General features: G+C 40.5%; 1 protein-coding gene and 1 long non-coding RNA gene across 14 annotated transcripts in view; one reads left to right on the forward strand and one right to left on the reverse strand.

Annotated features, from left to right (window-relative positions):
• Positions 1-12,963, forward strand: part of HECW2 (HECT, C2 and WW domain containing E3 ubiquitin protein ligase 2) — a 445,235-nt gene that overhangs the window by 424,531 nt on the left and 7,741 nt on the right. The gene's annotated exons all lie outside the window — the stretch shown is intronic.
• Positions 1-12,963, reverse strand: part of LOC103348804 (uncharacterized) — a 46,059-nt gene that overhangs the window by 5,199 nt on the left and 27,897 nt on the right. Inside the window, exons 3-4 of one of the 3 annotated variants that reach the window (XR_007920619.2) lie at positions 8,345-8,472; positions 1,444-2,056 (exon numbers count right to left, since the gene is read on the reverse strand). This is a non-coding gene — a long non-coding RNA (uncharacterized lncRNA). Of the gene's footprint in view, positions 1-1,443; positions 3,632-8,344; positions 8,473-12,963 lie in introns of all 3 variants that reach the window. The other 2 variants (XR_007920618.2, XR_517106.4) reach the window with 2 other exon arrangements.

Below are 12,963 nucleotides of genomic sequence, written 5' to 3' on the forward strand. Positions count from 1 at the left end.
ACCACAAGCAGAGAGCTGAATTGGAAGAGGAGCAGCCAGAACTCAAACTGGCACCCATATGGGACCAGTTCTGCAGGTGGAGACTTAGCCTACTACCCCACAATACCAGCCCCTAAACTATATCTTTTCTTTTTTAAAAGATTTATTTATTTATTTGAAAGTCAGAGTTACACAGAGAGCAAGAAGGAGAGGCAGAGAGAGAGAGGGAGATTATTCCATCTGCTGGTTCACTCCCCAGTTGGCCGCAATGGCCAGAGCTATGCCAATCTGAAGCCAGGAACCAGGAGCTTCTTCCAGGTCTCCCATACAGGTGCAGGGGCCCAAGGACTTGGGCCATCTTCCACTGCTTTCCCAGGCCATAGCAGAGAGCTGGATAGGAAGTGGAGCAGCCAGGACTCGAACCAGCGCTCAAATGGGATGCTGGCACTGCAGGCAGAGGCTTTACCTGCTGTGCCACAGCGCTGGCCCCTAACACAAATTCTTTTTTTTTTTTTTTTTTTTTTTTTTTTTTTTTTTTTTTTGACAGGCAGAGTGGACAGTGAGAGAGAGAGAGAGAGAGAAAGGTCTTCCTTTGCCGTTGGTTCACCCTCCAATGGCTGCTGTGGCCGGCGCGCTGCGGCCGGCGCACCGCGCTGATCCGATGGCAGGAGCCAGGAGCCAGGTGCTTTTCCTGGTCTCCCATGGGGTGCAGGGCCCAAGCACCTGGGCCATCCTCCACTGCACTCCCTGGCCACAGCAGAGGGCTGGCCTGGAAGAGGGGCAACTGGGATAGAATCTGGCGCCCCGACCAGGACTACAACCCCATGTGCCGGCGCCGCTAGGTGGAGGATTAGCCTAGTGAGCCGCGGCGCCGGCCCTAACACAAATTCTTAAGAACTGTGTTCTTAGCATCAACAGGTGAAAAAAATCTGGGGAACACTGAAAATACAAACGGAAATGAATAGTGCAAACTCAGAGGCTTGTGACGCTCCTCATCTACCTTGCTTGCATCACAATCCATAAACAGGTGCTACATCCGAATACCTAAGCATTACCTGGCATACCTGATGCTCCAAATGTGGGAGGCTGTAATTTCTTTATTTAAAAACTAGCATATTTTATTTATGCTTGGATAATGGGTTTTTTCCTTAATTCAGCACATATTTGTCTTCCCAAAATAGATTTAGAAACAGTAAGGTTTTTCACTCTCCTGAAAAACCTAGGAATTAGCATCAAAGAAGCAAGACAGGGCAGATAAATGTGTCAACTTTTTGTTGAAATTTATTTCTGTTAAAATCACTAAGATATGTGGCATAAACTGTAACAATAAGCAGAAATATCAGCTATTCATATTTAATCACTGCAGTTTTCCCCAAACCTGGTGGGAAGTAAAAGGTGATTTAATACACACATGTAGCTTTAGCGTCACAGAGATCTGACCTTCATCGCAGCTCTGTTACTTACCTTCAGTGGGCTCTTGGTGAATGTGCTTAATTATGAGCATCTCTTTCTTCATCTACCTTGTAGGTTTGTGATTTTGAAGGTTAAAATCATTCATGTAAGACACTCACTACTACCTGAGTAAGCATCCAGTCAATGGCAGCTGTCATTGTGATTCTGTCACCATCACCTGTAACACGTATTAGGCAAGAGCATGGGGTTGGCAATTAGAACACCTGGGTTCTAGTCCGTCCCACCTCTGCCACCAGCTAACCCTGGGACTTTGAAGATCACTTGATCTGTAGGCTTCAGTTTTCTCATCTGTAGAAGACTGGAAAGGGCTGGTAAATTCGATTGGATTGTAGAAAGTAACATTGAAAGGCTGATACAGAATTTTGGAGCGCAGGCTGTGTTCACATTTCTACTTCTCTTGGTAGCTCTAGGAAGTTCACATGCTGAGTCATTGTAAATGGGGTGTTCTTCATTGTCACTGCAGTCACACAGTTGGGTAACAGGAATGATTTCTTCCTCTCTTCATCATGATCTAAGACTGCTACTACATTCCTAGTTTTACCTAAATTATATAATATCCCAGATAAAGATGATAGCAGGACACTCTCTCCAACAAGCTCTAGCTCTAGGAGATGAATAAAAGGGAAAAAAATCACTTGACTAATATTCTACATCAGCGTTGTATTCAGCTTATATAAACTAAAAGACCTAAGCACAGATCTGAGCCTTCTGACACATGAGCCATATGATCCTAAGCAGGAGCCTAGATCCATCTCTGTGAAGTAGGAATAACCATGCCATGATCAAAGAATATTGTGACAACTGAGTAAGACAATGCATATGAAAGACCTCAGGGTAGTATGTCTTTTTTTTTTTTTAAGACTTATTTATTTATTTGAAAGGCAGAGTTACAGAAAGAGAGGGAGAGACAAAAAGAGAAATTTTCCACCCACTGGTTCACTCCCCAAATGGACACAATGGTTGGTGGCAGAGGCCCAAGTACTTCTGCTATCTTCTGCTGTGACTGGTACTCATATTGGATGCTGGTGTTCCTGGTGGGGTGTAACCCACTGTGCCACAACACCAGCCGCTAGTTTGGTTTTGTTGTTGTTTTTAAAACTTTTATACAAAATGTCTATAAGCTACTATTCTACTCCATTAAAATATGGTATACACACACAAACTTTAACACATGACAGTATAGTTCTATCAGATACAATTTCTTTACTGAAAACATTATCATCACCCTTTAAGAACCATGTGTTATTCCTTAAGTGCAAAAAGGGTGGGTTATGATTAATTCTGGTTTAAAGAGATTGTTTTACATGACCACATCCATGTTTCCCACCATTGAAACACATTCACTCGAGCCATTTTACTCTCCTTTTATGAAATAGGTTGCATGAAGAGCTGGTCTGTCCCAAGCTGGTAAGCACCAATGTATTTCTTTTTCCTATTAGTGAGACTATGTTTAGCATTTACAGTGTGATGTTATACATAAACATTGGAGGGAAAATGGAAGGATGTCCTTCTTTAAAAAACAAAAAAATGAATCCTCCAAGAAGCCTGGCATCATCTTGAAATGGGCATGGATGGTTGTGTCCTGGAGAGTTAGAAGGGGCTGGACAGGATGAGGGAGAGCATCTTAGTCTGTAGGGTGACCCAGGGCCTGTCAGCCTTCCAGCAGGAAAATGTGTCTCATTCTTTTCTCAGTTTCCTACTCTAATTTTGCAGTAGTAGTGAATAGCAGTGTTCACAGTGTGGGACAAGAAATGGGTTAAAGTATATATGGTTGTCTCTGAAGCTGGCACAAGTTGAGTGCATGGCTCTTTTTTTCCTCTCTTGTGGTAATAAAGTAACTTGAGACCCAGATGATAAATAATGATGCAAACCATTGGCAGTCTCCATGGAGACGTTCAGCCTGAACACATGACTGCACTTCCTCTGCTTTGTGGTTGCTGGTTAGGTTAGCTCTGCATTTTGCATTTCTGTAGACTTCCTATCCCCAGTGCTCTGCCGGAGTTCATGAGACTCAATTCACTATAAGTCAATTGCTCTCATATAGTCCAAAAAGTGGGTTGTCCCATGCCAGTCTGGATGATATAGGGTAGTGCACTTCTCCGATCATGTTGTGTAAAACTCCTGTGTTCATCTCTGAGGTTCCTGCCATACAGGGTGATAGGGCAGAGCAGTTGGCAAGCTGTAGGGGAGATGGGGGAACACGAGTTTTTGCCAAAGCAGGAAGCATTACTTTTTTGAAAATGGCTGTGTCTGGAGATTATTATGAATGAAATGCTGACCCAACTTAAGAAATAAAATGTAAGAGTTAATTATGATATAGGTGTCTCAGGGAGACATTTTTTCCAATGGACTAGAACTTTAGAAAATAAAATAGTTTTTTAAAAGAAGATATGACAGCATTTTTTTTCACTTTAAAACTCTGGTTTTGCTTCTTATTATTAAAAAACCATTTACAAAAAATGCCAAGAAATATGTGTGCATATTAAAATATATTAAGTATATATTTGAAGTATATTCATACATATTAGTCAAAAGTCCATTACTGAGATAAGCTCTGTTAACATTTTGGAGTATGTTTCCAACTGTTTTTACAAAATATTATGTGCACACACATATACATTTAAAAGCAAAAATATAATTATACTGCACATCTTGTTTGCAATCTGCTTCTTGTTTATACTATGTCACTAATCGTGAGCATCTTCCTATGTTATTAAATATTGCTCTACAGTATCATCAGTAATTCAAATTTTTCTCCTCTGGTATGGAGAGCATTGTCTACTTACTGTCAGGGTGAACTCTCAGCTAGTAACTAGAATCATATCTGAAAAGTCCTGAAATATAATGTCTCTTTCCTCAATTTAAAAAATAGGAAAAGAGGTGAGCACTGGATGGTCCCCTTGATGCCACCTTTTTGTGTATTTACTTTGAGGTGTTCCTCCTTCGCTCCCCCAATTCCCTATTCCTGCTGAGCAGCTGAGGTGTTTTTTGGTTTGGGAGGGAACTGGCAGTAGACTCCCATAGCCTAGAGTGCTCCACAGCTCAGTCTCAGATACAGGACCCTCTTCAGCTCCATTCCCCTCTGCCTTCCCTCTCAGATCAAGAGTAATATTTTAAATTTTAACTTTATTCTACCATGGAATCAACATGAACTAACAAAAATGTGCCAGAGATACTGCAAACTACTATGTTAAAAATTCTTATATGTGGTATACCTTTTGGATTGCTCTTTACTTTCAAAGGTAGGTAAGTTTATCTTAAACACACACTATGTCTAAAAGGGAACACTTTAGTAATTAAAATAAACACTAAAGGTAAAAACTAAGCAATTTGCGATTATTTAATGGGTGAAAAGAGATTTAATTGTTGCTGGCAAGAGAGGATAGTAATAGTCCAAGTTAAACCCATTCACAGTCATATTTTAAATAATTATTCTTAGTGATAGACATCACAACTGTTAAAGAATGCTTCTCCCCTTTTCTTAGCCTCAAGAGCAAAAAACAGTTTAGGTCAATCCGTTTCCCTGAGACTAGTCCAGGACATCATCACCCTCACCTGGCTTCTGCATAACCTGCTGGCAGCCTTCCTGCTTCTACCCTGGGGACCCTGTTATTCATTCATTCTGCACTTAGCAACCACTATGATCAAGTACTCAGGTCACCTTTCTCCCCTGATTACACCCTCCAATGGCTTATTCCAATGGATTTCCAGGTAGGAGACCTCGTCTGGCCTCCCAGTCCAATCTCAACATTTAAAACCTCCACTACCGGCCAGTGCCGCGACTCACTGGGCTAATCCTCCGCCTGCGGTGCTGGCACACCGGGTTCTAGTCCTGGTTGGGGCGCCAGATTCTGTCCTGGTTGCCCCTCTTCCAGGCCAGCTCTCTGCTGTGGCCCGGCGCCGGCTGCGGCGGCCATTGTGGGGTGAACCAACGGCAAAGGAAGACCTTTCTCTCTGTCTCTCTCTCTCTCTCACTGTCCACTCTGCCTGTCCAAAAAAAAAACCTCCGCTACCACCCCACCCCCCACCCCGACCTGTGAAATACACCAGCCTCCTTCTAGCTGTTCCATGAACATGGTAAACTCAGTTCTGCCTCAAGACTCTGGGATCTGCTGCTGAATCTTCTTTCTTCTGGTTCTTCATATGACTGACTTTCTCATCTGCAAGAACTCAGCTTAGCCAAGATCTTCTAAGAAAGGCCTACAAGCCTTCTGCCCCAGTACACCTGTCATTCTGTCTCCCTTTTTTCTTGGAAGGACTTACCCCAACTCAAGCTTCATGTTTAATTATCAGTTTTCTTACCGATTTTCTGTCTTTCCCTTTAGAATATCACTCCAATGAGAATAAGGACCTTTTTTGAATTCAATGCAGTTTTGCCCCGAACACAGAGCCCTGTGCTGGCACCAATCAGTATAGCATCCAACTAATATTGCTTTTAATGGATTTATAAACTTGAGGGATGACTTTAGACCACCTTCAGACAAAATATTCAAAAATCGCTATTTAAAAAAGGTTTACTTAATTATTTGAAAGGCAGAGCTGCAGGGAGAGCAGGGAGATGGAGAGAGAAACAGAGAGAGAGAGAGAGAGAGAGAGAGAGAGATTGAGAGAGAGAATGACTTTCGTACTCCCTAAATGGCCACAACCACCAGGTCTGGATATGGGCTAGGCCAAAGCCAGGATCCAAGAACCTCTATATTTATCTCCCATGGAAGGGGCCAAGCATTTGGGGCATCTTCTGCTGCCTTCCCTGGCACATAAGCAGGAAGCTAGACTGAAAGTGGAGTTGCTGGAACTCAAACCAGCGCTGATATGTGATCCTGGCCTTATAAGAACTAGCTTAACCCACTATGCCACATCTCTGGCCCCACCTTTCAAATTACTTTTATGTCTCTGTATTCTCATCTGAAACACAGGACAAGAGGTCTTCAAAAACTTCATGAAAAATACATATTATGACAAAACTATTTGTGGATTTCAAAATTTTTTGCATCAAAATAATTTTTCAATTGTTATTTATGTTTACTTGAAAGGCAAAGAGAGAGAGAGACAGAAAGACAGAATTCTCCCAGATTCACTGCTGGTTTACTCCCCAGTTGCCCACAGCAGCCCCATGGCTGGGCCAAGCAGGAGCCAAAACTCTGCTTCCCAGGGTGCACCATAGCAGGAAGCTGGAATTGGGAGCAGTGCCTAGACTTGAGTCAAAGCCAAGCACTCCCATATGGGATGCAAAGCAGCAACCTTAACTGCTGTACTAAACCATTGCCTCAAAATAAATTTATCTTGTTATTCTATTTTTCATGAAGTTTTTGAAGACCCCTTTTATTTACCTTATAAACTACTTTTGTAAATTAAATAACACATGCAATATCCTTAAAATGAGGCCTAACACATCATTCAATGAATGTAGCTATTATTACTATTGCTCTTAATATCTAACCTTCAGGGCTGGCATGATATTTTACAACCATTATATACATGAGAAATGTGCTACATCCACTCTGGATATTTATATTTTGTTTAGACTTCCAAGAGTTCCCATTCCTGAACCTGTTCACACTAGACTTTTTCTGTTAAATTTAGATTCTGACATTTTAAAAGTATTTACTCTTCATCTTTCCATAAACCCAGTGACAGGTAAAGAAATTACCCACTGAAGAATGCATATTTCTAAGAATTTCTTCTGTTATATACCCCAGGTATAGGAATTCCCACTATAGGAGCATTCTGTACTGTATTTATAGATTTCGGTACATTTTCACCAAGGTGGCTTAGTGTGGGACATTGAAATAAGAAATAAGACATTAGTTAGTTCACAGGTCTAATTCCTTTATAGAGGAATAGATACTATAGGTACTCATCATGCATTTAATATATGAAAAACCTGTGCCTGTGGGAGTTATAAACTGATCTCTGTCCATGTGGGCCTTAAAACACAAGGAAGGAAGGAATAGAACTTTTCATGAGCAGATCAACAATGTCATTGGCCACCAAATGGTATATGACAAATGAGTAGCTGGAATAGTATGTACCATAGAATTCCTTTCCATTAGTTTAAGTTTATTGAACACCTGGTAAAGATCAAGATTGTGTTGTGCCACCATTGGTTACACAAATATTTGTGACCTACTCTTAGCAGGAATTCTGCTGTCAACCATGGACTAAGGAGATATTAATGAAGATATTAGAAAAATTATAAACATTTTTAAAATCCTCACAGAAGTTATACCTTTAATTCTGTTAGTTATTACTTTAATTGGATTTGTCACTCTGTGTGATTGGTAACACTGGTTTTTTTTCATGCTGATTACAGGCTATGAATTTATCACCTGTGGGTTCCCTATATGCTCTGCCTTGTATAATGCCACCTCTGCCATCCTACTCTGTACATCCAGTTATTTAGCCCTCTTTCATCCATGAAATAAATGGAAAAGGTCTTTCCATGATCACTTCCTCACATGGCCCTGCCTCCCCATCTGGCCTCAGGTCCAGTTTTGGCTCCTGTCACCTGAGCACTTGCACTTCCCAGGTTTCCTGATGATGCAATGCTTTCTCACACTTCCGGCCATCTGCTGGGAACATCCTTCTCCTTGTTGTTGATCCAGAGAAACCCTGCTCACATACAAATCCTTCAAGGCTCAGTACAGATAGAATCCTCTATAAAGCCTCCTCTGACCACACTGTCGACTTGTAATTCAGTGTCACATAACCGTGTGCAGTCCACTAGTAGCCCATAGACCCTTTTGTGTTAAATGAAGTCTCATAGTCTCTGGAGAAACACAGCTGTGAGCTCGTGTGTGTGGTTTGGTGAGCAGAGCCAATGGAAGGCTGGATTCAGTGCCCACTCACCTCAGGAAGATCCCCCAGTGCAGAGCCATGCTGGCATATTTACCTGTGTATGTTGCTGCCAAAAGGTAAACTCCTGAGGACAGAAATCAGGCTTTTCATCCTCATGTATCAGGGGACAGCTCAATGCCGCATGTGCAGTCACTGAGTATTTGTTTTTGGTTTACAAATTACCTGATGAAGAGGTGGAAATAGGAGTAAGAAAACTAAAATCAGAAGAGTTATACACCATTGCCAGTTGAAAATGAGAGTGTTGATATTTTCTCAATTACAATGCAAATAAAAAGGATTTATGTGAGGCAAAGATATTCTAGGGCTGCATCTACTAGATAAAATGAAGTTACGATGTACTAATCCTTTCTCATCATTTTAAAACTTTGATTGTAATCTCGTTTATCTTATATTTTCAGTGTTTATAAGGTACCAAGAATTATTTCCAGGAAAAGGGGAAATAAGTGAATGAGAAAGTACATTCTCTGTCTCTGTCACACACACACACACACACACACACACACACACACAGAGAGAGAGAGAGAGAGAGAGATATTAATCAATTAACCAAGTCATGAAAATGTAACTGAGATACTTGTTTCACTGGTTTGGATAATTTACTTGTCAATCTGTAAGAAAAAGAGAGGGTAAGCATGAGATCTTGAAGAATCCAGAAAGCATCAAGAATCTATGAAGTCAGACCAGATGTCTGGATGGTTTCAAGTCTTCTTGATAGTAATGCCAGCATGATTTCCCAAAGATGGGTTCAGACCCGCTCTCCTTGAGTGGTTCTGGCTGCATAAATTAAAGTAAGGCAAACTCATCATAGCTTTAGTGTGACTCGCTTCTAGAGATTTGAAGAATGTTCTTTTATTGAGACTGAATAGCTGGATGCACTTTTGCTGCCAATACCAACACAGTCCAAGGGCCCTCCCATTATTTGCTGCTAGAGTTTTCTTAGGACATGGAATGGGGCGGGGGTGGGAGTGTGAAAAGCCTCAGAGAATTGTGTTTTGTTTTGCCCTTTTTTTTTCTTCCTGTTCTTGGCTTATACAGTCAGTTGATGGTAAACATTGGGCAATTTATTTAACCGCACTATTCCTCAATTTCCTTATTAGCAATGCTGTCTTATTTATAAGCAGTTTTGAAACTTTTGCAGGCACACAGAATGCTGGTGTGAATATCCAATGTAGATATTTTATTTCTAATCCACTTGATGTCTTTCCAATGGTGGAGACTGCCTGTGTCAGAGTCACTTGGATTGTTCAGGTGCAGATCCCCAGGCCCACCTCCAGACCTTCTGAATTAGAGTACCACCAAACATCTCCATTGTAAACAAGCTCCTCCAGTGAATCTGTGGCATTCTGAAATACCCATCTGAGTATCTGCATTCTGGCAAGCCTAAGATTGAACTAGATGGTTTGATTACTTAAAAATCCCCTGGTATCTCCCAGGGTTTTCTGGGCTGACCCAGACTCAGTCATTCAGTCATTTTTCCCAGAGAAACTACATATTGTGATTGAGTCGTTCATCTAAAATATATCTGAAACTTTATTTTGCAAATCTCTGTCCTCAAAGTTTATGTAATCTCATAGGATGCTAAGAACTAGCAGTTCAGATTCAGGAGTGGAATGAAATGAATACTCCAGCCTGCAGAAGTAAAAGGATGGAGAAGTGAGCATCACTCTGCCTGCTTTCAGTTTAATGTTGGACTTCCCCTAGGAGACCCATAGTTGAGATTATATTCTTGGTTTAGCCTCTGATTCAGCTTGACCTTTATTCTTTCCATAGAGTTTCCCCTTCCACAATATATGCCTGCTGCATTCTCATGAAACATTTTTCCAGAAGAGCTGTTTGGTTGATTCAGAAGGAGAATTATATTGTGCTAACCATATTTTATACAACCAGAGGTCATTTAAGAAGCAGTGATAGCCTTAGCTTGTGAATCAGTGACAGAGATGATGTCTTATGACTGAAGAGGAGAAAAAAAACCTGGACAGTCCTTCCTGTTGTGCTGAGAGCAGAAACCAGTACCCAGGCTTGTAGATTTCCTGGATAAAGTACTCTAGCATCTGTAAGGATACTCCAGAAACTGCAAGGAGTTACACAGAGTTCCTGTTAATCACTCAGAAACCTGGCAGAATGAAAGGACAGCTGCTTCCTCCCCGCTTTGCTTTACCATTTGTCCTGGACAGATGACTGTTATGTCACAAGTATCATCACATTTACCACCTCTTCTTGGACTGTTCAACTATGTTAAGACCTGTTACTAGTGTTTCTATCACTGCAAAACAAATTACCACAGATTTAGCAGCTTACAAAAACACATGTTTATCATCTCAGTGTTTCATGGGACAGGAGCCCAGGGCCAGCTCAGCTGGGCCTTCTACTTGGTGTCACAGGTTGAAACCAGGGTGAATGCTGGACTGCATTCTCACTGGAGGCTCAGCTAGGGAAGGATCTGCATCCAGGCTTCCTTAGGTTAGAGACAGAATTCATTCCTTGCAATTGTAGAATTTATGACAGCTTGCTTTTTCAAATTCAATAGTGAGGGTCTCTTTATTTATAGCATTTATATAAATCAATAGGAAATCCTTAGGCTTTAAAAGATAAATGGGCTTCATATTCATTACGATGGCTACTATTCTGAAAAATGGAAAAACAAAAAAAAGTTAATGAGGATATAGAGAAATTGAAACCCTTCTGCACTGTTGGTGAGAATATAAAATGGTAAACCAGTCTGAAAAAAAAGTATGGTGATTCCTTAAGATATTAGCAGAATTCCCATATAACCTGTCAATTCTACTTCTGGATATTAACCCAGCCACCGCCCCCCCCCCCCAAATTGAAAACAGGGACCTGAACAGATATTTGTACACCCATGTTCACAGCGGCACAATTCACAATAGCCACAAGGTAGAAACAGTCTATGTCTATCAGTGGATGAATGGATAAACAAAATATGGTAAATATACATGGAATATTTATTCAGCCTTAGAAAGAAAGAAAATTCTGACCTGTGCAACAACAGGAACCTTGAACACATATGCTAAGTGAAATAAGCTAGTCACAGTGGAAAGTATTTTAAGAATCCACTTATATTTGGTACACAGGGCAGTTGAAATTGTCGAGACAAAAAGGAGAGTGGTAGTTTCCAGGGATTGGGAAGGGTGACATGTGGGAGTTACCAGTGTTGGGTATGGAGTGTTAGTTTTTTAAGATGATAAAGTTCTAGAGATGGACCATGGTGATGGTTGTTGAAGAATATGAATGTGCTTAATGCCTCAGAAGAGTGCACATATAAATGGTTACAATGCTGTTTTATGTTATATATATTTTACAACAGTAAATATTTTTAGATTTTATTTTTATTTGAAAGATAAAGTTACAGAGAGAGGTAGAGACAGAGAGAGAGGGGTCTTCCATCTGCTAGTTCACTCCCCAGATGCCTTAACGGCTGGAGCTGTGCCGATCTGAAGCCGGGAGCCAGGAGCCAGGAGTTTCCTCCAGGTCTCCCACGCAGATGCAGTGGAGAGACTGAAAAAAAAGTATGGTGATTCCTTAAGATATTAGCAGAATTGCTAATATCTAAGGACTAAGGACTTGGGCCATCTTCTACTGCTATCCCAGGCCACAGCAGAGAGCTGGATCGGAAGAGGAGCAGCCGGGACTAGAACTGGCACCCATATGGGGTGTTGGCACTTCAGGCCAAGGCTTTAACCCACTGCGCCACAGTGCCAGCCCACAACAAAAAAATTTGAAACAAAAAAATAAACAGGCTAAGAGATGAGCATATAGATCATATAGCAGGAAATGAAACAAGTGATCTTGAGAAAAGATGCTTTACTTTGGTGACAAATAAATGAAAATTCATAATGAGGTACCATCTGTTAGTTTAATGGGATAATGAATGTTACATATTTAGAGCACAAAGCATGTGTATAACACAGAATTCTATTCAAAATATGTTTCACTTCCATGCTTCTTCCTTACTTCCCCTTATAGAGATAAAAACTTCATGTAATATTTTTATCCCATGTTTCATAAAAGATGGATTTCAGACCATGCCAAGTCTTTACTAAATTACTAGTTGAATTTTAAAAGATGTAAACACTTTTCCTTTAGGTCTAGGGGTTGGGTTCCAATATAATGAGGTAAAATGACAATAGTAAATGCAATTCTTCTATCAAAGAGTAATTAAATCATTTACACCAGTGTATCCCAGAATTTGTAGTAATAGAAATGATAAATTCAGATTCTACCTCTATGTCCTAACACTGGTATTCTTATAACAGAGTCCCTTCACATTCTTATTTCTATTCCATATGGCCACACACCTGCTGTATTATCTTATAGCTTGCATGAGTCACTATGAACTTTTGGCAATGTACTGAAGGCAGTGAGAGTAAATAATTCTGATGGGAATAAAATTTAACAATACATTTATTGTTAATTGATTAAACACTATAGATACCCTATTAAGCATTTTTCTGTTATTTCATTTAACCCTTGCATCCTTCTGACACAAATGAAATTAGTGTACTTTTGCAGGTAAGAAAACTGAAGCTCAAAGTTTTTATAATTCACTGTAAATCATACAGCTGACTGGTAGAGCTAGAATTCAAACCAAAGTCTGTCCAACTCCAAACCTCTGATCATCCCACTATTCTGCAC

Source organism: Oryctolagus cuniculus, chromosome 3 (assembly GCF_964237555.1).
Source record: "Oryctolagus cuniculus chromosome 3, mOryCun1.1, whole genome shotgun sequence".
Lineage (NCBI taxonomy): Eukaryota > Metazoa > Chordata > Mammalia > Lagomorpha > Leporidae > Oryctolagus > Oryctolagus cuniculus.